The sequence below is a fragment of the Ranitomeya variabilis genome, chromosome 4, assembly GCF_051348905.1.
Source record: "Ranitomeya variabilis isolate aRanVar5 chromosome 4, aRanVar5.hap1, whole genome shotgun sequence".
NCBI classification, from domain to species: Eukaryota; Metazoa; Chordata; class Amphibia; order Anura; family Dendrobatidae; genus Ranitomeya; species Ranitomeya variabilis.
Genome location: NC_135235.1, coordinates 365,887,401 through 365,915,290, shown reverse-complemented (window position 1 = coordinate 365,915,290; position 27,890 = coordinate 365,887,401). Strand labels below are relative to the sequence as shown.

Genomic DNA, 27,890 nt, shown 5'->3' with positions numbered 1-27,890 from the left:
GTACCTCTGGTCTGTCCTTCTGAGGTATGGTCTGCCGGGGAGGTTTGTAAATTGGTTAAAGACCTTGTATGAGGGGGCTGAGACTTTCCCGCTCGTGAACGGTTGGGTTGGTCACTCTTTTGAGGTGAGCTCCGGGGTCCGTCAGGGCTGTCCTCTGAGCCCACTTTTATACGTGTTCGCGATCGATCCCTTCTTAAGGAGGGTAGATCGTGGACCGTTGGTGGGAGTCGGGATGGACCGGGAGGAGCCGGGGGCCACTCTGAGGGTGGTAGCGTACGCCGACGACGTCTCCCTTTTTGTATCCTCGAGAGAGGAGGCGGATTGGGTCATGTCTGAGGTCGTGCGCTACTCGGAGGCATCCGGGTCCATGATCAACCGGGAAAAGTGCGAGAGTCTCTGGCTGGGAGGGGGAGATCCAAGTTTTGATCTCCCGGACACCCTTCCAGGGCCCCAGTCCTCCGCTAAGATCTTAGGCATCAATTTTGGCCCAGGGGACTATCCCCAACAAAATTGGGAAGGCAGGCTCAAGATTGCCGCCCAGAAGGTGGACCAGTGGAAGGGTTGGTCTTTAACCCTGAGGGAAAGGGTCAGCTTGGCCAAGGGTTATTTGCTTCCTTTGTTAATTTACCTGGGCAGCGTCTGCATCTTGCCAGAGTCTCTCTGGACGCGGGTCTATAGCCTGTTCTTCCAATTGTTATGGGGGAACAGGCTTAACCTAATCAAGAGGGAGGTCACGTACCGCACGAGGAGACTAGGTGGGTTGGGTATGGTCAACCCAGTGGTGTTCTTAGTGAACACCTTTCTTAAGACCAACATTGCCAACCTCTGGACAGAGAGGGCTCCTCCGTGGGTATTCTCCTGCAGGGGATGGTTTCGGCCTTTCTTCCAGGAATGGGAGACAGGAGGGCAGGTGAAGGACCTACGAACACCACATGGACATCTCCCGGCTTATGCTACCCCGGCTCTGAAGGTGATCCGCCGGTGGGGTCTGGGAATGTGGGAAATCAGGACCATGTCGAGGAAATCCCTTGACAGTAGGGTCCTGTTGACCCATTTCCAGAAGCCCCTGGTGCTCAGAGATTGCCCAGGCCGGGATCTGGAGGGGGGGCTCGGGTTGTTAAATTCTTCACGGATCCCCTCGAAGTTTTGGGACTTGGCCTGGCGCTGCTTCCATGGGAGGCTGTATGTGAGGGACAATCTGAAGTACAGGAACTCTGATGATCGGGGTTGTCCCCGTGAAGAGTGTGGCGACATGCTGGAAAGCATGGAGCACTTCCTCCTTCAGTGTCCCTTTAATACAGGGGTCTATAACCGGGTGGGTGCTTCCATAGGCTGGCCTAGGCTGGCATCCCTTTCCTATCCGGAGTGGGCTTATGGGGCATTCAGATCCCTTGGTGGCCGAGATCGGGGCACTTTATTCCTAGTTAGTGTAGTTGTTAGGTTCTACACCTGGAATGCACGGTGCCTAGTTTCAATACAGCATAAAACCCTCCCCCGGGATGAGGTGGTTAGTAACATCTTGGGTGACCTGGGTAAGGTGCGCTCTTTGGAGTTTGGGAGGCTGGGTGCGAGGAGGGCCTCTTGGCTTTGGAGGGGTCTCTCCTTTTAATACGTACCCGAGGGAAAGCTTGGCTTGAGTGATTAGGGGCTTCCAAGGAGTGTGGGAGGCTGGGTGGGAAGGGGGCCTCTTCACTTTGGAGGGGTTTCTCTTCTTACTCTAGGGATAGACTGGTTGTGTGATTGGGATAGGGAAAGATAAGGTGGTGTGGTGTTGAGGGACAGTTATATAGGGATAGATAGGGATAGGGAGGGAAAGTTTAGGGATAGTCAGATAGTTAGCATTGTTAAGATAGGTAGAGTAGGGATAGATAGGGGCAGGTAGGGATAGTTAGGGTCAGCTTTTTGAGGGACAGTCTTAGTTAAGTAGGGACAGGGTGTTTGTGTTGGTGTTAGGGTCAGGGCCTCTTCAGACTCCTATTCCCTGGTGGTGGGCTGATGTGTGGCACGCTTAGCCTTTTTGTTTTGTTCTGGTAGAATTAATGGATATCGGGCTTGAAGGTGCCGAACTTGGGCCTTACAGGTTAAAAGCTGTTGTTTTGGTATTGTGGTATTTTGATGTTGTGTTAGTAAAGTTATGATCTGTAAATAAAATTTTTGTATGTCTGTATTTTATCTTGTGGTATGTATAGTTAGTATGTTGTGGGGGGTGTAGTTTAGGTTGGGTGGGGGGTGTTTGTTGGGGGGTTGCATAAGGGCATATGGACCCTGGAAACAATATAAGGGCATGGAAACTTTCATGGACCCGGGGGAAAAAAGTGTGGTGTATTTTTCAGAGGGCATGAACTTGCATGGACCCGTGGTGGCAGTGTGGGTGGAGGGGAAAAAATATAAAATAAAAAAAAATAAAATAAATAAATAAAAAAAAAAATAAAAAAAATAAAAAAAAAAAGAATTTGCTGTGTTTAGAGTGTTATAGGCTGTTATAGAGTGTTAAGTTTGTATAGCTAGGTTGGCCTTTTCTTTTATTTTTTGGGCAGCATGGGCCAGATTTTCTTTTCTAGTTTTATATGTATATATGTAATTAAATAGTGGGGAGTGTGAGTGTATGTGTGAGTGTATGTACGAATGAGTTTTTTCTTTACTTTATATTTGTCTATTGGTTAGGAAAAATGGATGTGATGATTTTCCTGCTGGGGGTTTCCTAAAGCTGCGAAGTTAAGAGACTCTAAGAGGCGTGGGAAAAGAAAGACTTCTTAAATGCTGGTTTTATTTTTGTAAGATATGTTGTGTATTTCTGTTTTTGTTTGTGTTTTGTATTTTTTATAAATAAAAGAGTTCCTGAAGGAACTACAGATAGTGCTTTGGAATGGTGCCCGGGCTGCCCCTACAAGACTTTCACACTTGGGTGCCCCTCAGACGCTGGTTTGGTAGTTGAGGATTTGGTGGGCGGGGCCACTCTGGGTCCGATTTGGTGGCCCGGGTCACTCTGGGTCCGATTTGGTGGGCCGGGTCACTCTGGGTCCGATTTGGTGGGCCGGGTCACTCTGGGTCCGATTTGGCGGGCGGCGCCACTGTGGGTCCGATTTGGCGCGCGGCGCTACTCTGGGTCCGATTTGGCGGGCGACGCCACTCTGGGTCCGATTTGGCGGGCGGCGCCACTCTGGGTCCGATTTGGCGGGCGGCGCCACTCTGGGTCCGATTTGGCGGGCGGCGCCACTCTGGGTCCGATTTGGCGGGCGGCGCCACCCTGGGTCCGATTTGGCGGGTGGCGCCACCCTGGGTCCGATTTGGTGGGCGGCGCCACCCTGGGTCCGATTTGGCGGGCGGCGCCACCCTGGGTCCGATTTGGCGGGTGGCGCCACTCTGGGTCCGATTTGACGGGCGGCACCACTCTGGGTCCGATTTGGCGGGCGGCGCCACCCTGGGTCCGATTTGGTGGGCGGCTCCACCCTGGGTCCGATTTGGTGGGCGGCGCCACCCTGGGTCCGATTTGGCGGACGGCGCCACTCTGGGTCCGATTTGGCGGGCGGCGCCACCCTGGGTCCGATTTGGCGGGCGGCGCCACCCTGGGTCCGATTTGGCGGGCGGCGCCACCCTGGGTCCGAATTGGCGGGCGGCGCCACCCTGGGTCCGATTTGGCGGGCGGCGCCACCCTGGGTCCGATTTGGCGGGCGGCGCCACTCCGGGTCCGATTTGGCGGGCCGCGCCACCCTGGGTCCGATTTGGCGGGCGGCGCCACCCTGGGTCCGATTTGGCGGGCAGCGCCACCCTGGGTCCGATTTGGCGGGCGGCGCCACTCCGGGTCCGATTTGGCGGGCGGCGCCACTCCTTGTCCGATTTGGCGGGCGGCGCCACTCCTTGTCCGATTTGGCGGGCGGCGCCACTCTGGGTCCGATTTGGCGGGCGGCGCCACTCCGGGTCCGATTTGGTGGCCCGGGTCACTCTGGGTCCGATTTGGTGGCCCGGGTCACTCTGGGTCCAATTTGGTGGCCCGGGTCACTCTGGGTCCGATTTGGTGGCCCGGGTCACTCTGGGTCCGTTTTGGTGGCCCGGGTCACTCTGGGTCCGATTTGGTGGCCCGGGTCACTCTGGGTCCGATTTGGTGGCCCGGGGTCACTCTGGGTCCGATTTGGTGGCCCGGGGTCACTCTGGGTCCGATTTGGTGGCCCGGGTCACTCTGGGTCCGATTTGGTGGCCCGGGTCACTCTGGGTCCGATTTGGTGGCCCGGGTCACTCTGGGTCCGATTTGGTGGCCCGGGTCACTCTGGGTCCGATTTGGTGGCCCGGGTCACTCTGGGTCCGATTTGGTGGCCCGGGTCACTCTGGGTCCGATTTGGTGGGCCGGGTCACTCTGGGTCCGATTTGGTGGGCCGGGTCACTCTGGGTCCGATTTGGTGGGCCGGGTCACTCTGGGTCCGATTTGGTGGGCCGGGTCACTCTGGGTCCGATTTGGTGGGCCGGGTCACTCTGGGTCCGATTTGGTGGGCCGGGTCACTCTGGGTCCGATTTGGTGGGCCGGGTCACTCTGGGTCGTATTTGGTGGCCCGGGTCACTCTGGGTCCAATTTGGTGGGACGGGTCACTCTGGGTCCAATTTGGTGGGACGGGTCACTCTGACTGACAGCAGGATAAGGGAATGGCTGATAACAGAGAGAAATAGACTGGCAGCAGGACGGGGAATGGCTGATAACAGAGAGAATAGACTGACAGCAGGATGGGAATGGCTGATAACAGAGAGAAATAGACTGACAGCAGTACGGGGAATGGCTGATAACAGAGAGAAATAGACTGACAGCAGGACAGGGGAATGGCTGATAACAGAGAGGAGCTGATATTATCTGACTGACAAAACCTGTTTTCTAGTGGGCTCGTAGGCGTTGGCATAGTAACTGGGTCTCACTGCGCATATCAATGAGCTAATCAGCCAGGTGGCAGTTATTTTTAGAAATTGCCTCAGAAATCAGGCCCATTATAAAAGTATTGGAAAATTTCCCTATTGAAACGCATTGAGACACTTTTTTCAAACGCAAATTGCGCCAAAACTACAAATCCGATCGACACGAAAAATACTTAGCACACCTCTCAGGAACGCTGGCTTCGAAATGACACCTCACTGGAGTCTGAGAGTTGAGCGGTTCGGGCCGCATTACGTGCGGACTGAATAATAATAATAAGAATAAGAAGTTTACCACGGTGGAATAACAGTATAGTGCTTTGTTCCAAAGCACTATAACTAGATGGGTATTTCCTGAAGGAACTACAGAGAGTGCTTTGGAATGGTGCCAGGGCTGCCCCTGCAAGACCTTCACACTTGGGTGCCCCTCAGGCGCTGTTTTGGTAGTTGTAGCCACTCTGGGTCCGATTTGGCGGGCGGCGCCACTCTGGGTCCGATTTGGCAGGCAGCGCCACTCCGGGTCCGATTTGGCGGGCGGCCCCACTCCGGGTCCGATTTGGTGAGCGGCGCCACTCCGGGTCCAATTTGGCGGGCAGCGCCACTCTGGGTCCGATTTGGTGAGCGGAGCCACTCCGGGTCCGATTTGGCGGGCGGCACAACTCTGGCGGGCGGCGCCACTCCGGGTCCGATTTGGCGGGCGGCGCCACTCCGGGTCCGATTTGGCGGGCGGCGCCACTCCGGGTCCGATTTGGCGGGCGGTGCCACTCCGGGTCCGATTTGGCGGGCGGCGCCACTCCGAGTCCAATTTGGCGGTCGGCGCCACTCCGGGTCCGATTTGGCGGGCGGCGCCACTCCGGGTCCGATTTGGCGGGCGGCGCCACTCTGGGTCCGATTTGGCGGGCGGCGCCACTCTGGGTCCGATTTGGCGGGCGGCGCCACACTGGGTCCGATTTGGCGGGCGGCGCCACTCTGGGTCCGATTTGGCGGGCGGCGCCACTCTGGGTCCGATTTGGCAGGCGGCGCCACTCTGGGTCCGATTTGGCGGGCGGCGCCACTCTGGGTCCGATTTGGCGGGCGGCGCCACTCTGGGTCCGATTTGGCGGGCGATGCCACTCTGGGTCCGATTTGGCGGGCGGCGCCACTCTGGGTCCGATTTGGCGGGCGGCGCCACTCTGGGTCCGATTTGGTGAGCGGGGCAATAATTATAATAAGACTACAGATAGTGCTTTGAAATTGTGCTGTGCTATCACTTTAAGAGCTGATATTATCTGGCAAAACTGTGCTGGTGTGGTCATGTACAGTTCGCAGGCGTTGGCATAGTAACTGGGCCTGACTGCGCATATCAATGAGCTAATCAGCCAGGTGGCAAGTGGCAGGTACATTTCAAATTGCCTCAGAAACCCGGCCATTATAACCTATGGGAAAATTTCCCTATTGAAATGCATTACAATGAGGGGAAAAAACATTTTCAAACGCAAATTGCGCCAAAACTACAAATCCGATCGACACGAAAAATACTTAGCACACCTCTTGGGGACGCTGGCTTCGAAATGACACCTCACTGGAGTCTGTGAGTGAAGCTGTTCGGGCCGCATTACGTGCGGACTGAATAATAATAAGAATAAGAATAAGAAGTTATCCACGATGGAATAACAGTATAGTGCTTTGTTCCAAAGCACTATAATAAGAATAAGAAGAAGTTATCCACGATGGAATAACAGTATAGTGCTTTGTTCCAAAGCACTATAATAAGAACTAGATGGGTATTTCCTGAAGGAACTACAGATAGTGCTTTGGAATGGTGCCCGGGCTGCCCCTGCAAGACTTTCACACTTGGGTGCCCCTCAGATGCTGGTTTGGTAGTTGTAGCCCCTCAGGGTTGAGGATTTGGCGGGCGGCGCCACTCTGGGTCCGATTTGGCGGGCGGCGCCATTCTGGGTCCGATTTGGCGGGCGGCGCCACTCTGGGTCCGATTTGGCGGGCGGCGCCACTCTGGGTCCGATTTGGCGGGCGGCGCCACTCTGGGTCCGATTTGGCGAGCGGCGCCACTCTGGGTCCGATTTGGCGGGCGGCGCCACTCTGGGTCCGATTTGGCGGGCGGCGCTACTCTGGGTCCGATTTGGCGGGCGGCGCCACTCTGGCTCCGATTTGGCGGGCGGCGCCACTCTGGCTCCGATTTGGCGGGCGGCGCCACCCTGGGTCCGATTTGGCGGGCGGCGCCACTCTGGGTCCGATTTGGCGGGCGGCGCCACCCTGGGTCCGATTTGGCGGGCGGGGGCACTCTGGGTCCGATTTGGCGGGCGGGGGCACTCTGGGTCCGATTTGGCAAGCGGGGGCACTCTGGTCCGATTTGGTGGGCTGGGTCCGATTTGGTGAGCGGGGCAATAATGATAAGACTACAGATAGTGCTTTGTAATTGTGCTGTACTGTCACTTTAAGAGCTGATATTATCTGACAAAACTTGTGACCTGGTGGGCTGATGTAGAGTTTATAGGCGTTGGCATAGTAACTGGGTCTCACTGCGCATATCAATGAGGTAATCAGCCAGGTGGCAGTTATTTTTAGAAATTGCCTCAGAAATCAGGCCCATTATAAACGTATTGGAAAATTTCCCTATTGAAACGCATTGAGACACTTTTTTCAAATGCAAATTGCGCCAAAACTACAAATCCGATCGACACGAAAAATACTTAGCACACCTCTCAGGAACGCTGGCTTCGAAATGACACCTCACTGGAGTCTGTGAGTTTAGCGGTTCGGGCCGCATTACGTGCGGACTGAATAATAAGAAGAATAACTAGATGTGTATTTCCTGAAGGAACTACAGATAGTGCTTTGGAATGGTGCCCGGGCTGCCCCTGCAAGACCTTCACACTTGGGTGCCCCTCAGGCGCTGGTTTGGTAGTTGTAGCCCCTCAGGGTTGAGGCCACTCTGGGTCCGATTTGGCGGGCGGCGCCACTCTGGGTCCGATTTGGCGGGCGGCGCCACTCTGGGTCCGATTTGGCGGGCGGCGCCACTCTGGGTCCGATTTGGCGGGCGGCACCACACTGGTTCCGATTTGGCGGGCGGCGCCACTCTGGGTCCAATTTGGCGGGCGGCGCCACTCTGGGTCCGATTTGGCGGGCGGCGCCACTCTGGGTCCGATTTGGCAGGCGGCGCCACTCTGGGTCCGATTTGGCGGGCGGCGCCACTCTGGGTCCGATTTGGCGGGCGGCGCCACTCTGGGTCCGATTTGGCGGGCGGCGCCAACCTGGGTTCGATTTGGTGAGCGGGGCAATAATTACACTGGTCAACAGCATTTTTGGTGCCAAAGATATTTCATCGAATTTAGGGTATTTTTGGGGTGCTGATTCTGAATATGTCATCAGTTTTGCCAGATTGGCTCAAGTTTTTGAGATTTTTGGTATCTTATTTATAGCACTTGTTGGTAAATGCGACGCATCATCTCATTAATTTCTTTGGATTAGTACTTGAACTGAGCAGTTCTCAATATAGTTTTCTGTTTATTAGTGTTCTAAAAGTTTGTTCATAGCTTGATTTTTGCACTAACTTTATGTTGTTGTCTGTTTTCCAGTGAAAGCATGAACTCCTCAAGAAGAAGTTGTCTTAACGATCCAGACTCATTCTGTTACATTTGTGGTGAATACACACTGCCAAAACATAGAAGAAACATAACAGACTTCGTAAAAAAAAGTGTATTTTGCCTATTTTGGGGTTATGCTTGGGGACCAAGACAAGTTTTGGGCACCACACATAGTGTGCAAAGCATGTATCAAATTATTACGAAAATGGAGCAAAGGACAAAGAAAAAGCTTCAAATTTGGTGTTCCAATGGTGTGGAGAGAGCCAAAAAATCATCATGATGACTGTTATTTATGGTAAACACAGGTACAGGCACATCTTCACAATGAGGGACAGGCCTTCTTGCAGATTCCATGTTACTCCCATTTTCGTTTCTTATGCTTATTGAATCCTTGCACTTGCACTGCACAGAAATAACAGTCATCATGATGATTTTTTGGCTCTCTCCACACCATTGGAACACCAAATTTGAAGCTTTTTCTTTGTCCTTTGCTCCATTTTCGTAATAATTCGATACATGCTTTGCACACTATGTGTGGTGCCCAAAACTTGTCTTGGTCCCCAAGCATAACCCCAAAATAGGCAAAATACACTTTTTTTACGAAGTCTGTTATGTTTCTTCTATGTTTTGGCAGTGTGTATTCACCACAAATGTAACAGAATGAGTCTGGATCGTTAAGACAACTTCTTCTTGATGAGTTCATGCTTTTCACTGGAAAACAGACAACAACATAAAGTTAGTGCAAAAATCAAGCTATGAACAAACTTTTAGAACACTAATTAACACAAAACTATATTGAGAACTGCTCAGTTCAAGTACTAATCCAAAGAAATTAATGAGATGATGCGTCGCATTTACCAACAAGTGCTATAAATAAGATACCAAAAATCTCAAAAACTTGAGCCAATCTGGCAAAACTGATAGCATATTCAGAATCAGCACCCCAAAAATACCCCAAATTCATTAAAATATTTTGGACACCAGAAAAAAATTTTTTTTTTGTTGACCTGTGTTATAATAAGACTACAGATAGTGCTTTGAAATTGTGCTGTGCTATCACTTTAAGAGCTGATATTATCTGGCAAAACTGTGCTGGTGTGGTCATGTACAGTTCGCAGGCGTTGGCATAGTAACTGGGCCTGACTGCGCATATCAATGAGCTAATCAGCCAGGTTGCAAGTGGCAGGTACATTTCAATTTGCCTCAGAAACCCGGCCATTATAACCTATGGGAAAATTTCCCTATTGAAATGCATTACAATGAGGGGAAAAAACATTTTCAAATGCAAATTGCGCCAAAACTACAAATCCGATCGACACGAAAAATACTTTGTTCCAAAGCACTATAATAATAAGAATAAGAAGAAGTTATCCACGATGGAATAACAGTATAGTGCTTTGTGCCAAAGCACTATAATAAGAAGTTATCCACGATGGAATAACAGTATAGTGCTTTGTTCCAAAGCACTATAATAAGAAGAAGTTATCCACGATGGAATAACAGTATAGTGCTTTGTTCCAAAGCACTATAATAAGAAGAAGTTATCCACGATGGAATAACAGTATAGTGCCTTGTTCCAAAGCACTATAATAAGCAGCTTGATAAGACAAAATTTGGCAAACATCTGTCATGATAATTTAGATGCATGAAAGAGATTTCCATTTTTTTGCCTTTATAGACCAACAGTCATTATTTCCAACAGTTTTGTTTGATATATGATACATGTAGCACTATTGAAAAAAGTATAAGAACATAAGGATACATTTCAGATGCACATCGAAACATTTGCGCAACAATTCATTGGGAATAAATGAAAAATCCTGATTCCTCTCCATGGCCTGGTTAAGGCATGTCATTTAAAGGACAGAAGACTCCATCCAAATGTAACATCTGAAAATAGCTGCAGTTGTGCATCTCCTAGGGGATCTCACTTATTCTAACTGATGTGACTGGACAGTCCTAAAAGAAACGATACATGTTTATAGGAAGAATTTTATTGTAAGCTGAACTGTCTTGTGGGAATATTTGTTTTCTATTTCCTAGACATGTAGTGCATCTAAATGAGAAATATAGCCATTCCGATACCTTATCTTCAATAGTTTATAACTTGTAGCTTTCAGACTTAAAGGGATAATTGATTTAAAATTAAAAACTTCATATAATGTTAACATGTGTTCTTTTACAGCACATTGTAGCAAATCTGAATCAAATTTTGTTCAATTAAAAAAAAATTGTATTAACTATATGTTAATTACTTTTTCACTTTCCATGTTGAGATTGTGGCTAAACGTAACTCATGTAGGTGAATATTTTACTATGACATCTGGAAATGATGCATTTTATGACATAACTCAGATATAAATTATTGCCGATTTTCCTTCCAATTTACATGCCTGGTATTGTACATGGACGACATTGATGTAATTTTTATAATGGCTTTATTGTAACCTAATCCGAATGAAGTTCTTTTACACCTTGAAGATATAGTGATTTTGTTTTATTCCTTTTTTGTTTTAATTTCTGCATTCCAAGAACTTTTGTTGTTTAAAATCCCTTTGTAATTAGGGGAGTTTGTAGTCTTGATGATGAGTACAAACCGTCATATACTGGAATTCTGCATTATAAAGGGGGCTCTGCATTTTAATCTATCCAAATAAATATTTTTTTGTAACACATACAGTATTGTGCAAAAGTTTGAAGCATATGAAAAAATATGGGGAGTGAGAGTGTCTTCAAAAAGTGGTAATATTTTATTTATGAAAAAATTACAAAATAGTTGAACAAAAGAGAAATATAAATCAAATCCTCTGGTGTGATAAGGCTTTGTCATCAAAACATCACCTATTCATCTAAACTTGCATTTGCACACAGTTTTTGAAGGAACTTGGCAGTGAAGTTGTTCCAATCATTTTGGAGAATTAACCACATCTGCGGACGTAGGCTTGTGAAAATCCATCTGACTCATGTAATCCCAGACAGACTCAATAAGGTTGAGATTAGGACTCTGTGAGGGTCATTTCATCACTTCCAAGGATCCTTGTTCTTCAGAATACTGTAACAAAAGTGATATAAAAATTTAACAAAGATGAAACTGAAATCATCTCACCCACAAGTCCCGGCTGAACATGGCAGTTAACAACTAAACATCTTCTTATTAGAACAGTTGAAGAAAATCAATATGCAATTTCAATGCAGATACCTAAAGAAGTAGAAAGCCAACCGGGCTGAGTGTTTCCGTTGACACAATACATCCTTATGTGGGGCTGCATGAGTGCTGTGGTGTTGGGGGCTACATTTCATTGATGGTATCATGAATTCACAGATGTATTACTCTATATTCAAAGAGAAGATGCTGCCATCACTCAAAGAGCTTGGTAGACTCGCAGGTTTCCAACATGTCCAGGGCCAGTGTCACCACCTGGCACACCAGCAGCAAGCAGTGGGGCCTTGGACAGACAGGGGCCCCACTATGGAGCCCATAAGTTGTGGGGGCTCAGCATCAGAACTGGCACCAGGCTCAATTCTAATTATCTGATAAAGATGAGAACAGGCCTTTCCCTTCTGTTTCACACCTGAATGCATTTGTTAGCAAATAAATTATGAGCAATATGTCTGCATAAACATTAGTCTGCTGAGCATCACATAAGTGCAACACTTAAATGTACTGCAATGAATTAGACCAGAAATGAACCAGAAGGAAACGGAAGGTAACTGGATACATAGTCATAGTAAACAATGTTTCTGTTTGTTTTCACTCTCATCACCCCCACAGTCCTCCACTTTCCATCCCATTCCAACAAGCACTTCATCACATTCAAATAGTCACTGCTTTTAAGTCCACACTCAATGCAGAAAAACAAACCTACTTCTCATTTTTTATATCCTTCCTGTCTCACAACCCTAAATAGCTATTCAACACTTTCAATTCTCTCCTCTGTCCTCCAGCATCCCCTCCCTCTCCTCTCATCTCAGTTGAAGACTTTGCTTCATTCTTCAAGCAGAAGATTGATAACTTTGCCATTATGGAATATCAACTTTCCTCTCTACTCTCCAAATCACATCTCACCCTTTGTGCACTTGACTTGATCTTATCCCACTTCATCTCAAACCTCAAACCAGACTTCATCCCAACCTTAACCCATCTCTTCAACCTGTCACTAATAACTGGTGTCTTCCCCTTATGCTTCGCTTCAAACACGCCTCCATCACACCCATTCTCAAAAAGCACTCCATTGACCCATCCTCCCTGTCTAGCTATCTCCCCAATGTCATTTCCCCCTATACCTCACAACTACTGGAATAATATGTCCATTTTGAACTGTCCTCCCACCTCTCCTCCGACTCCCTCTTTGACCGCTTACAATCTGGCTTCCAACCACATCATTCCACTGAAACTGCCCAGACTAAAGTCACCAATAACCTACTAATTGCCAAATTCAAGAGACACTGCTTTATCCTTCTCCTGGAAGACCTGTCCTCTGCCATCAACACAGTGGACCATTTCCTTTTCCTACAGATTCTCTCATCTCTTGGCATCCAAGACTTGGCCTTATCTTGAATCTCCTCATACCAGACCGGACATTCAGCATCTCACACTCACACACCAGCTCCTCATCTCGTCCCTTATCTGTCATTGTCACTTAGGATTCTGTTCTAGAACCCCTGCTCTTCTCCGCTTACATATTTGGCCTGGGACAGCTAATAGAGTCCCACGGCTTTCAGTATCACCTCTATGCTGATGACACATAGAACTACCTCTCTGAACCTAATATCACCTCCTTACTAATCAGAATCCCACAATGTCTGTCTGCTATTTCATCTTTCTTCTCTTGTAGATTTCAAAAACTTAACATGGACAAAACAGAATTAATTATCTTTCCCCCATCTTACTGAACACCCTAAAAGATCTAACCATCAAAGTCAATAGCTGCTCACTCTCCCCAGTCCTGCTAGCTCAATGCCTTGAGCTAACCTTTGACTCTGATCTCTCCTTAAAATGTCATATTCAAGCCTTTTTCACTTCCTGCCAATTCAAACTCAAAAATATTTCCTGGATCTGCATGTCTTAAAGAAGAGTTTGCAAAAACACTAGCGCATGCCCTCATCTCTCACTTTGACTACAGCAGCCTCCAGTTTTGTTTCCTCCCCTTTAGTACTCTCGCACTCTTCCAATCTATCCTAAACTCTGCTGCCCAACTAATCCACCTATCTATTTCCTATTCCCCAGCCTCTCCTCTCTGTTAATCCCTTCACTGCCTTCCCATTACCTAGAGACTCCAGTTCAAGACCCTAACCATTAAGGTACCTTCACACTGAACAACTTAACAACGATATCGCTAGCGATCCGTGATGTTGCAGCGTCCTGGATAGCGATATCGTTGTGTTTGACACGCAGCAGCGATCAGGATCCTGCTGTGACATCGTTGGTTGGAGCTAGAAGGCCAGCACCTTATTTCGTCCCTGGATCTCCCGCTGACATCGCTGAATCGGCTTGTGTGACGCCGATTCAGCGATGTCTTCACTGGTAACCAGGGTAAACATCGTGTTACTAAGCGCAGGGCCGCACTTAGTAACCCGATATTTACCCTGGTTACCAGTGTAAATGTAAAAAAAACCAAACACTACATACTTACATTCCGATGTCTGTCGCGTCCCCCGGCGTTCTGCTTCCCTGCACTGTGTCAGCGCCGGCTGGCCGTAAAGCAGGGCACAGCGGTGACGTCACCGCTCTGCTTTACGGCCGGCACTTACAGTGCAGGGATGCAGAACGCTGGGGGACGCGACAGACATTGGAATGTAAGTATGTAGTGTTTGTTTTTTTTTACATTTACACTGGTAACCAGGGTAAACATCGGGTTACTAAGCGCGGCCCTGCGCTTAGTAACCCGATGTTTACCCTGGTTACCCGGGGACTTTGGCATCGTTGGTCACTGGAGAGCTGTCTGTGTGACAGCTCTCCAGCGACCACACAGCGACGCTGCAGCGATCGGCATCATTCTCTAGATCGCTGCAGCGTCGCTAAATGTGACGGTACCTTTAGACACTGTTGGAAAAATAGCACAAAATAGGGTCTTATCCGTGATTCAAATGGATAGCCACAATAGGATTGTACTCACCAGATAAAGCCAGTTTATGGCTTATGATAATATTCGCTGCAGCAGATCCGCAGGTCCAATGATGACCAACCGACGTAAAAAAAACATGGAAAGATGTGGATTTACTCTGAGCTGCTGAATAAGTGAAAGTCCAGACGTGTGTCATATAGGTTGTGACTTTATTCAGCGAGTTTCAGAGTTCACAGACTCCTTCATCAGGAAAATACCACAGATATGGTAATAAATAAAGCCACAACCTATATGAAAAACCTAACCATGGCATACAAAGCCATTCACAACCTGTCTCTTCCAAACATCTATGACTTTGTCTTCTGGTACTTACCTGCACACAACCTCCGATCCTCACAAGATCTCATTCTCTACTCCCCTCTTATATCCTCTTCCCACAATCACATGGAAGATTTCTACTGTGCATCCCCACTATTCTGGAACTTTCTACCCCAACATATCAGACTTTTTCTTGCCTACCATGGAAACCTTCAAAAGGAACCTGAAGACCTACCTCTTCTGACATGCGTACAACCTGCAGTAACCTCATTCCACCATACCGCTGCATGACCAGCTCTACATTCACCTACTTTATCCTCACCCATCTCTTGTAGACTGTGAGCCCTCATGGGCAGGGCCTTCTCTTCTCTTGTACCAGTCGGTGACTCATTTTGTTCAAAATGATTGCATTTGTTTTTTTAATGTCAACCCGTTTTCACATGTAAAGCGCCATGTAATAAATGGCGCTATAATAATAAATAATACAAATAATTGCACCATTTTACTGTATGTAGCATTATGTAGGGTCATTGTACTGTATGGAGTGCTGTGGGGCTATTCTACTGTATGGAGTAATATATGCGGCCCATTATTCTGTATGTAGCAATATAGGGGGCCCGTTATATTGTATGTAGCACTATGTGGAGTCATTGTATTGTATGGAGCCATATATTGGAGCCATTATACTGTATAGAGCAATATATGGGACTCATTATACTGCATGTAGCAATATATGGGGCTATTATACCGTATGGAACACTATTTGAAGCCATTATGCTGTATGGAGCAATATTTGGGGCCCATTATACTGTATGGAGCAATATATGGGGCATATTAAACTGTATGAAGCATTATATGTGGCTCATTATACTGTATGGCGCCCATTATACTGCATGTAGGATTATGTGGGGCCATTATACTGTATAAAGTAATATATGGGGCCATTAAACTGTATGGAGTAATATATGGAGCCCATTATATTACATGGAGCACTATGTGGGGCCTATACTATATGGAACATGATATGGAGCCCACAATACTGTATGGAAGACTATGTGGTGCCCATAATACTGTATGGAAGGTTACGTGGTGCCCATAATACCATATGAAGGACTATGTGGTGCCCATATTACTATATGGTGGACCATGCCATGCCCATAATAATGTATGGAAAAGTATACTGTCCGTTTTCAGATGAGAAGTCTGCAGTTATTCTGTGTGACTGCAGACTTTTGAATCCCCCCTGCGCATTCACTGTATGCTCTGAGGAGTCACCGCTTTCTGAGCTATTGTAGAATTTACAATAGATACCACTCATGTAAGGTAAGAAGCAAGTGAAATCTTTCACATACCTATACTTCTCTGCCATATCTGTGCATCTCTCTCTTCAAAAGGGGTGTACTCATTTATGTTGAGCACTGCATACACATATACATATATTTGGGTGATCTTGAAGTGGTTAATTTTCCCCTTGCCTTACATGTGTGCTCTGCATGTATGGAGTGAACTCAAGAGCACCTGCGGCAATCAAACCTGACTCTTGTCAAAATGGTTTGACTCTTTAAATGTTATCACTCGGCAAAGCTTAACTCAATAGATTGCCTCCATCACCATGCAACAAGATCTAGGTATACTCAAGGTGTCAATGTATGCCTGCTGTGCTTGTACATTTATATAAGAGATCAGAAACTTTACAATAGTGAAACAAAGCAAAGTTAACCTGTCATTTTTGCAGTGAAATGAATATTGTAAAAACAAGACTCATAAACCAATGGTAGAATGGTTTTTTTTTTTTTTTCACTTCTACCCCATTTGGAATTATTTGCTGTTTTTCAGTACATTATATAGTATATAGTAACATGAATAGTTTCATTAAAAACTACAGCTTGTTGGATGAAAAATATGGCTATGGCTATGCCGACAGAAAAATAAAATAGTTATTGCTCTTAGAAGCTGTGGAAATTAAACCAAAGTGAAAATATAAAAAAAATCATGCCTCTGAAGGGATATATAATCAACATAAAACTTAGCACTCAACTTAGGATGCTTGGAACAGAAGAATTTATTTTGCAGTATACTCAAAACGTTTCGGTTCAACATGAACCTTCTTCAGTTACGTATACGGAATACATGTGATGAATGGGGCCGGAAGTCAGTGGGCCACACAAATTCTATGCTGGGGGACCACAGCCGAGGTATTCAGAGAGAAGTGCTTTAAGAGAGCGAGGTGTAGGCGTGCATGCCGCCAGACGCGGAGTCCACCGCTAGTCTAGCTGAGTAATAAAATCATACTTGAAACTATATAAAAAGGAAAGAAGACGACTTTGAATCATGTGTCTATGTGTGCCATGCTAAGCATTGAGAACAGAAAGAAAAGAACTGCCTGAGGTCTTGAGAACCAAAATTGTTGAAAAATATAAAAAATCTCAAGGTCCATCTCCAGAGATTATGATGTTCCTTTGTCCATGGTGCGCAACATAATGAAGAAGTTTACAACCCATGTTACTGTACCTAATCTCCATGGATGTGGATGACAGATTAAAATTGATCAAAGGGTGCAACACAGAATAGTACAGAAGGTGGATGAGCAGCCCCAATCAAGTTACAAAGAAATTTAAGCTGTCCTGCAAGCTCAGGATGCATCAGTGTCAGTGCAAACTATCCGTCGACATTTGATTTAAATGAATTGCTATGGCAGGAGACCCAGGAGGACCCCACCTCCCTCCATCACGGTGGCTCAGTGGTTAACACTGCAGCTTTGCAGTGCTGGAGTCCTGGGTTCACATCTCACCAAGGACAACATCTGCAAGGAGTTTGTATGTTCTCCCCGTGTTTGCATGGGTTTCCTCCGGGCACTCCGGTTTCCTCACCCATTCCAAAAGACATACTGATAGGGAATTTAAATTGTGAGCCCCATCGGGGACAGCGATGCTAATGTGTGCAAACTGTAAAGTGCTGCGGAATATGTTGGTGCTTTATAAATAGATTATTATTATTGTTACCTCTGACAAAGAGACATAAAGATGCTAGACTGCATATTTGCCAAAATGTACATTAAGAAGCCAAAGTTCTTCTGTGGTATTGTATTGTGGTGGACAGATGAGACCAATATAAAGCTTTATGGTAAAGCACTTCATTCTACTTATTCCTGAAAACAAAATGAGGCCTACAAAGAAAAGACCACTGTACTTATAGTCAAACATGGTGGAGGTTCAAAGATGTTTTGGGGTTGCTTTGCTGCCTCTAGCACTGGCTCTGCCTTGTCTGTGTGCAAGGCATCATGAAATCTGAAAATTACCAAAAAAATTTGGGTTGCAATGTACTGCCCAGGGTCAGAAAGCTGAGTTTGCATCATAGCTCATGGGGTTTCCAGCAAGACAATCACCCCAAACATCCTTCAAGAATCACCCAGCAATTGATGGAAACAAAGAGCTGGAGTGCTCTGAAGTGGCCAGCAATGAGACGGATATAAATCCTATTGAACACCTGTGGAGAGATCTTAAAATTGCTGTTGGGAGACGGCACCCTTCAAATATGAGAGACTTGGATGAGTTTGCAAAAGAAGAGTGGTTTAAAATTCCAGTTGAGGTGTAAAGAAGCTTGTTGATGTTGATTGTAAGTGATTGATAGCAGGCATGTATTCCAAAGGCTGTGCAACCAGATATTAAGGTGAGGGTGCCAACAATTTTGTTCTACCCATTTTTAGGGTTTTGAGTGAAATTATGTCCAATTTCCTTTTATCAGTTTTTTCTTGTGTTGTTCAAATACACACAAAGGAAATAAACGTGAATGACAAAACATCTGTTATTGCAATAATTTTCTAGGAGAAATACTCCATTTTCTGGAACAATTTTAAGGATGCTAACACTTTTGGCCATGACTGCATATGTACTTCTCTAGACATAAACATTTTTTGTATTTTGTTTCATCAAGCAATTTTAATTTGGATTTTCAATAGTGCAAACACATAAACAAAATAGATAATCATCATAATGTAATGACTGTCAGAGGCTGAAGACTCAAAAGGCTTCCTGGATTGAAGAGGAACCCCAGCCATTGCTATTTAACCCCAAGATCTGGTCTAACATTGGGTCCACTGAATTGTTTCCATAGAAGGGGTGCTGGCTTGATGAGCAAACCAGAAGCAAGATAAGTCAAGGTAACCATGTCAGAAAAAGGAGGACAGTCAAGGCACTGAATCAGAAGACAAAGAATGATGAGAAAAAAATGAGAGGGAGACAAGTGCATCTAAGGTGATATTGAAAGGTACAGATGAGAAGATGAGAAGTAAGTTGTGGCGTTGCTCACCTGAAAGGGTTGTGATTGTCACAACTTCAATAATTGCCCATGGATATTTCAGCTGCTGCAGTCATGTCAGAAATTAAGGTAAGCCCTCTTTTGCATATTGATTAATATAAACACTGCACTCCTGTATAAAGGAAGGAGCTCCACAGTGGAAGAGTAATTTTGCAGTTTATTAGACAAATATATATATACTAGATGGTGGCCCGATTCTAACGCATCGGGTTTTCTAGAATATGTATGTATGAATGTATATATATAGCAGCCACATATTATATAGCAGAGGCCATGTAACACAGACAGTCATGTAGTATATAGCACAGCCATGTAGTATATAGGAGCCACGTAGTATATAACACAGCCACGTAGTATATAGCACAGTCACATAGTATATAACACAGCCCACGTAATATATAGCACAGCCCACGTAGTATATAACACAGCCCACGTAGTATATAACAGCCCACGCAGTATACAACACTGCCCACATAGTATATAACACTGGCCACGTAGTATATAACACTGCCCACATAACAGATAGCAGCCACGTAGTATATAACACAGCCCACATAGCATATAACATTGCCCACATAGTATATAACACTGCCCACACAGTATATAACACAGGCCATGCAGTATATAACACTGTTCACGTAGTATATAGCACTGCCCATGTAGTATATAACACAGCCCACGTAGTATATAACACGGCTCATGTAGCATATAACACTGGCCATGTAGTATATAACACAGCCCACGCAGTATATAACACTGACCAAGTAGTATATAATACTTCCCATGTAAACGATAGCAGCCACGTAGTATATAACACAGCCCATGTAGCATATAACATTGCCCACGTAGTGTATAACATTGCCCATGTAGTATATAACACAGCCCATGCAGTATATAACACAGCCCATGCAGTATATAACATTGGCCACGTAGTATATAACACAGCCCACATATTATATAACACTGGCCACATAGTATTTAACACTGCCCACGTAGTATATATCACAGCCCACATAGTATATAACACAGCCAATGTAGTATATAACACTGGTAACGCAGTATATAACACAGCCCATGTAGAATATAACGCTGGCCACATAGTATATAACACTGCCCAGGTTAAAACTGCCCACATAGTATATAACACTGCCCATGTAGTATATAACAATGGCCACACAGTATATCACACTGGCCGCGTAGTGTATAACACTGCCCACGTAATAGATAGCAGCCACGTATTTTATAACAGCCCACGTAGTATATAACATTGCCCACATAGTATATAACACTGCCCACGCAGCATAAAACACTGCCCGTGTAGTATATAGCACTGCCCATGTAGCATATAACACAGACCATGTAGTATATAACACAGTCCATGTAGTATATAACACTGGCCAAGCAGTATATAACACAGCCCACGTAATAGATAGCAGCCAAGTAGTGTATAACACAGCCCACGTAGTATATAACACAGCCCACGTAGTATATAACACAGCCCACGTAGAATATAACACTGGCCACATAGCATATAACACTGCCCAGGTTAACACTGCCCACATAGTATATAACACTGCCCATGTAGTATATAACACAGCCCACATAGTATATAACAATGGCCACACAGTATATCACACTGGCCACATAGTATATAACACTGCCCACGTAATAGATAGCAACCACATATTTTATAACAGCTCACGTAGTATATAACATTGCCCACATAGTATATAACACTGCCCATGCAGCATATAACACTGCCCACATAGTATATAGCACTGCCCATGTAGTATATAACACAGACCACATAGTATATAACACAGTCCATGTAGTATATAACACTGGCCAAGTAGTATATAACACAGCCCACGAAATAAATAGCAGCTAAGTAGTATATAACACAGCCCACGTAGTATATAACACAGCTCATGTAGTATATAACACTGGCAACATAATATATAACACTGCTCACGATAACACTGCCCACATACTATGTAACACTGCCCATGTAGTATATAATACAGCCCACATAGTATATAACACAGCCCACGAAGTATACAACACTGGCCACGTAGTATATAACACAGCCCACACAGTATACAACACTGGCCACATATTATATAACACTGCCCAAGTAATACATAGCAGCCACGTAGTATATAACAGCCCACGTAGTATATAACATTGCCCACATAGTATATAACATTGCACACGTAGTATAGAACACTGCCCACACAGTATATAACTCTGCCCACATAGTATATAGGACTGCCCATGTAGTATATAACACAGCCCACGTAGTATATAACACAGTCCACGTAATAGATAGCAGCCATGTATTTTATAACAGCCCACGTAGTATATAACGCCCACATAGTATATAACACTGCCCACGCAGTATATAACACTGGCCACGCAGTATATAACACTGGCCACGCAGCATATAACACTGCCCACGTAGTATATAGCATTGCCCATGTAGAATATAACACAGACCACGTAGTATATAACACAGTCCATGTAGTATAGATCACTGGCCAAGTAGTATATAACACAGCCCACGTAATAGATAGCAGCCAAGTAGTATATAACACAGCCCACATAGTATATAACACAGTCCACATAGTATATAACACAGCCCACATAGTATATAACACTGGCCACATAGTATATAACAGCCCACACAGTATATAACACTGGCCACATAGTATATAACAATGCCCACGTAATACATAGCAGCCACATAGTATATAACAGCCCACGTAGTATATTACATTGCCCACATAGTATGTAACATTGCCCATGTATTATAGAACACTGCCCATGCAGTATATAACACAGGCCATGCAGTATATAACCCTGCCCACGTAGTATATAGGACTGCCCATGTAATATATAACAGCCCATGTAGTATATAACACTGGCCAAGTAGTATATAACACAGCCCATGCAGTACATAACACTGGCCACATAGTGTATAACACTGCCCACATAATAGATAGCAGCCATGTAGTATGTAACACAGCCCATGTAGTATATAACATTGCCCATGTAGTATATAACATTGCCCACATAGTATATAACACTGTCCACGCAGTATATAACACAGGCCACGCAGTATATAACACTACCCACATAGTATATAGCACTGCCCATGTAGTATATAGCACAGCCCACGTAATAGATAGCAGCCACGTATTTTATAGCAGCCCATGCAGTATATAACATTACCCACATAGTATATAACACTGCCCACGCAGTATATAACACAGGCCACGCGGCATATAACACTGCCCATGTAGTATAAAGCACTGCCCATGTAGTATATAACACAGACCACATAGTATATAACACAGTCCATGTAGTATATATCACTGGCCAAGTAGTATATAACACAGCCCACGTAATAGATAGCAGCCAAGTAGTATATAACACAGCCCACATAGTATATAAAACATCCCACGTAGTATATAACACAGCCCATGTAGTATATAAGGCTACGTTCACATTTGCGTTGTGCGCCGCAGCGTCGGCGCCGCAGCGCACAACGCAAACAAAAACGCAGCAAAACGCATGCACAACGCTGCGTTTTGCGCCGCATGCGTCCTTTTTTTAATTGAATTTGGACGCAGCAAAAATGCAACTTGCTGCGTCCTCTGCGCCCAGACGCGGGCGCCGCAGCGACGCATGCGGCGCAAAACGCAAGTGCGACGCATGTCCATGTGCCCCCATGTTAAATATAGGGGCGCATGACGCATGCGGCGCCGCTGCGGCGCCCGACGCTGCGGCGCCCGCCGCTAATGTGAACGTAGCCTAACACTGGCAGCATAGTATATAACACTGCCCATGTTAACACTGCCCACGTAGTATATAACACTGGCCATGTAGTATATAACCGCCCACACAGTATATAACACTGGCCACGTAGTACATAACACTGCCCACGTAATACATAGCAGCCATGTAGTATATAACAGCCCACATAGTATATAACATTGCCCACATAGTATATAACATTGCCCATGTAGTATAGAACACTGCCCATGCAGTATGTAACACAGGCCACGCAGTATATAACTCTGCCCACGTAGTATATAGGACTGCCCATGTAGTATATAACACAGCCCTTGTAGTATATAACACAGCCCACATAGTATATAACACTGGCCAAGTAGTATATAACACAGCCCACGCAGTATATAACACTGGCCACGTAGTATATAACACTGCCCAGGTTAACACTGCCCACATAGTATATAACACTGCCCATGTAGTATATAACACAGCCCACATAGTATATAAGAATGGCCACACAGTATATCACACTGGCCACATAGTATATAACACTGCCCACGTAATAGATAGCAGCCACATATTTTATAACAGCTCACGTAGTATATAACATTGCCCACATACTATATAACACTGCCCATGCAGCATATAACACTGCCCACATAGTATATAGCACTGCCCATGTAGTATATAACACAGACTGTCATGATTCTCAATGGCGAGAGAACATAGCCCAGCATATATGAGAACTAGCTCTTGGAAGATGGAAACTATACTGACCATGAACTAAACCTGCCGCACAACTAGAAGTGGCCGGGTAGCATGCCTACGTTTTTTTATTCCTAGATGCCCAGCGCCAGCCGGAGAACTACCTAATCCTAGCAGAGGAAAAGACAGTCCTGGCTCACCTCTAGAGAAATTTTCCCAAAAGGCAGACAGAGGCCCCCACATATATTGGCGGTGATTTTAGATGAAATGACAAACGTAGTATGAAAATAGGTTTAGCAAAATCGAGGTCCGCTTACTAGATAGCAGGAAGACAGAAAGGGCACTTTCATGGTCAGCAGAAAACCCTATCAAAACACCATCCAGAAATTACTTTAAGACTCTAGCATTAACTCATAACACCAGAGTGGCAATTTCCGATCACAAGAGCTTTCCAGACACAGTAACGAAACAGCAGCTGTGAACAGGAACAAAATGCAAAAATACACAAGGACAAAAGTCCAACTTAGCTGGGAGTTGTCTAGTAGCAGGAACATGCACAGAAAGGCTTCTGATTACATTGTTGACCGGCATGAAACTGACAGAGGAGCAAGGTTATATAGCGACTCCCACATCCTGATAGGAGCAGGTGAACAGAGGGGATGATGCACACAAGTTCAATTCCACAAGTGGCCACCGGGGGAGCCCAGAATCCAATTTCACAACAGTACCCCCCCCTCAAGGAGGGAGCACCGAACCCTCACCAGGGCGATCAGGATGAGCCCTATGAAAGGCACGGACAAGATCGGAGGCATGAACATCAGAGGCAGTGACCCAAGAATTATCCTCCCGACCGTATCCCTTCCATTTGACCAGATACTGGAGTTTCCGTCTGGAAACACGAGAGTCTAAGATCTTTTCCACAACGTACTCCAACTCACCCTCAACCAACACCGGAGTAGGAGGCTCAACGGAAGGCACAGCCGGTACCTCATACCTGCGCAACAATGACCGATGAAAAACATTATGAATCGAAAAGGATGCAGGGAGGTCCAAACGGAAGGACACAGGGTTAAGAATCTCCAATATCTTGTACGGGCCGATGAACCGAGGCTTAAACTTAGGAGAAGAAACCCTCATAGGGACAAAACGAGAAGACAACCACACCAAGTCCCCAACACAAAGCCGAGGACCAACACGACGACGGCGGTTGGCAAAAAGCTGAGTCTTCTCCTGGGACAACTTCAAATTGTCCACCACCTGCCCCCAAATCTGATGCAACCTCTCCACCACAGCATCCACTCCAGGACAATCCGAAGATTCCACTTGACCGGAGGAAAATCGAGGATGAAACCCCGAATTACAGAAAAACGGGGACACCAAGGTGGCAGAGCTGGCCCGATTATTGAGGGCGAACTCCGCCAAAGGCAAAAAAGCAACCCAATCATCCTGATCCGCAGACACAAAACACCTCAAATATGTCTCCAAGGTCTGATTAGTCCGCTCGGTCTGGCCATTAGTCTGAGGATGGAAAGCAGACGAAAAAGACAAATCTATGCCCATCCTAGCACAGAATGCCCGCCAAAATCTAGACACGAATTGGGTCCCTCTGTCAGAAACGATATTCTCCGGAATACCATGCAAACGAACAACATTTTGAAAAAACAGAGGAACCAACTCGGAAGAAGAAGGCAACTTAGGCAAGGGAACCAGATGGACCATCTTAGAGAAACGGTCACACACCACCCAGATGACAGACATCTTCTGAGAAACAGGCAGATCCGAAATAAAATCCATCGAGATGTGCGTCCAAGGCCTCTTCGGGATAGGCAAGGGTAACAACAATCCACTAGCCCGAGAACAACAAGCCTTGGCCCGAGCACAAACGTCACAAGACTGCACAAAGCCTCGCACATCTCGTGACAGGGAAGGCCACCAGAAGGACCTTGCCACCAAATCCCTGGTACCAAAGATTCCAGGATGACCTGCCAACGCAGAAGAATGAACCTCAGAGATGACTCTACTGGTCCAATCATCAGGAACAAACAGTCTACCAGGTGGGCAACGATCAGGTCTATCCGCCTGAAACTCCTGCAAGGCCCGCCGCAGGTCTGGAGAAACGGCAGACAATATCACTCCATCTTTAAGGATACCTGTGGGCTCAGAATTACCAGGGGAGTCAGGCTCAAAACTCCTAGAAAGGGCATCCGCCTTAACATTCTTAGAACCCGGTAGGTAAGACACCACAAAATTAAACCGAGAGAAAAACAACGACCAGCGCGCCTGTCTAGGATTCAGGCGCCTGGCAGACTCAAGGTAAATTAAATTTTTGTGGTCAGTCAATACCACCACCTGATGTCTGGCCCCCTCAAGCCAGTGACGCCACTCCTCAAAAGCCCACTTCATGGCCAAAAGCTCCCGATTCCCAATATCATAATTCCGCTCGGCGGGCGAAAATTTACGGGAAAAAAAAGCACAAGGTCTCATCACGGAGCAGTCGGAACTTCTCTGCGACAACACCGCCCCAGCTCCGATTTCAGAAGCGTCGACCTCAACCTGAAAAGGAAGAGCAACATCAGGCTGACGCAACACTGGGGCGGAAGAAAAGCGGCGCTTGAGCTCCCGAAAGGCCTCCACAGCGTCAGGGGACCAATCAGCAACATCAGCACCCTTCTTAGTCAAATCAGTCAATGGTTTCACAACATCAGAAAAACCAGCAATAAATCGACGATAAAAGTTAGCAAAGCCCAAAAACTTCTGAAGACTCTTAAGAGAAGAGGGTTGCGTCCAATCACCAATAGCCTGAACCTTGACAGGATCCATCTCGATGGAAGAGGGGGAAAAAATGTATCCCAAGAAGGAAATCTTTTGAACCCCAAAAACACACTTAGAACCCTTCACACACAAGGAATTAGACCGCAAAACCTGAAAAACCCTCCTGACCTGCTGGACATGAGAGTCCCAGTCATCCGAAAAAATCAGAATATCATCCAGATACACAATCATAAATTTATCCAAATAATCGCGGAAAATGTCATGCATAAAGGACTGGAAGACTGAAGGGGCATTTGAAAGACCAAAAGGCATCACCAAATACTCAAAATGGCCCTCGGGCGTATTAAATGCGGTTTTCCACTCATCCCCCTGCTTGATTCGCACCAAATTATACGCCCCACGGAGATCAATCTTAGAGAACCACTTGGCCCCCTTTATACGAGCAAACAAATCAGTAAGCAGTGGTAACGGATATTGATATTTAACCGTGATTTTATTCAAAAGTCGATAATCAATACACGGCCTCAAAGAGCCGTCTTTCTTAGACACAAAGAAAAAACCGGCTCCTAAGGGAGATGACGAAGGACGAATATGTCCCTTTTCCAAGGACTCCTTTATATATTCTCGCATAGCAGCGTGTTCAGGCACAGACAGATTAAATAAACGACCCTTAGGGTATTTACTACCCGGGATCAAGTCTATGGCACAATCGCACTCCCGGTGCGGAGGTAGTGAACCAACCTTGGGTTCTTCAAAAACGTCACGAAAGTCAGACAAGAATTCAGGAATCTCAGAGGGAATAGATGATGAAATGGAAAAAGGTACGTCCCCTTGAGTTCCTTTACATCCCCAGCTTAACACAGACATAGCTCTCCAGTCGAGGACTGGGTTATGAGATTGCAGCCATGGCAATCCCAGCACCAAAACATCATGTAGATTATACAGCACCAGAAAGCGAATAACCTCCTGGTGATCCGGATTAACACGCATAGTCACTTGTGTCCAGTATTGTGGTTTATTACTAGCCAATGGGGTGGAGTCAATCCCTTTCAGAGGTATCGGAGCCTCCAATGGCTCCAAATCATACCCACAGCGTTTGGCAAAGGACCAATCCATAAGACTCAAAGCAGCGCCAGAGTCGACATAGGCGTCCGCGGTAATAGATGACAAAGAACAAATCAGGGTCACAGATAGAATAAACTTAGACTGTAAAGTGCTAATTGAAACAGACTTGTCAGGCTTCTTAGTACGCTTAAAGCATGCTGATATAACATGAGTTGAATCACCACAATAGAAGCACAACCCATTTTTTCGTCTAAAATTCTGCCGCTCGCTTCTGGACAGAATTCTATCACATTGCATATTTTCTGGCGTTTTCTCAGTAGACACCGCCAAATGGTGCACAGGTTTGCGCTCCCGCAGACGCCTATCGATCTGAATA

The 27,890-nt window shown here is 46.0% G+C and overlaps 1 protein-coding gene across 1 annotated transcript in view; it reads right to left on the bottom strand.

Moving 5' to 3' along the window:
* Positions 1-11,208: 11,208 nt before the first annotated feature.
* The window catches only part of LOC143764773 (transmembrane protein 238-like), a 94,986-nt gene continuing 78,304 nt past the window's right edge, over positions 11,209-27,890 (bottom strand). Inside the window, exon 2 of the mRNA XM_077250720.1 lies at positions 11,209-11,529. The gene's annotated coding sequence lies outside the window, so the exon portion shown is untranslated. The remainder of the gene's footprint in view (positions 11,530-27,890) is intronic.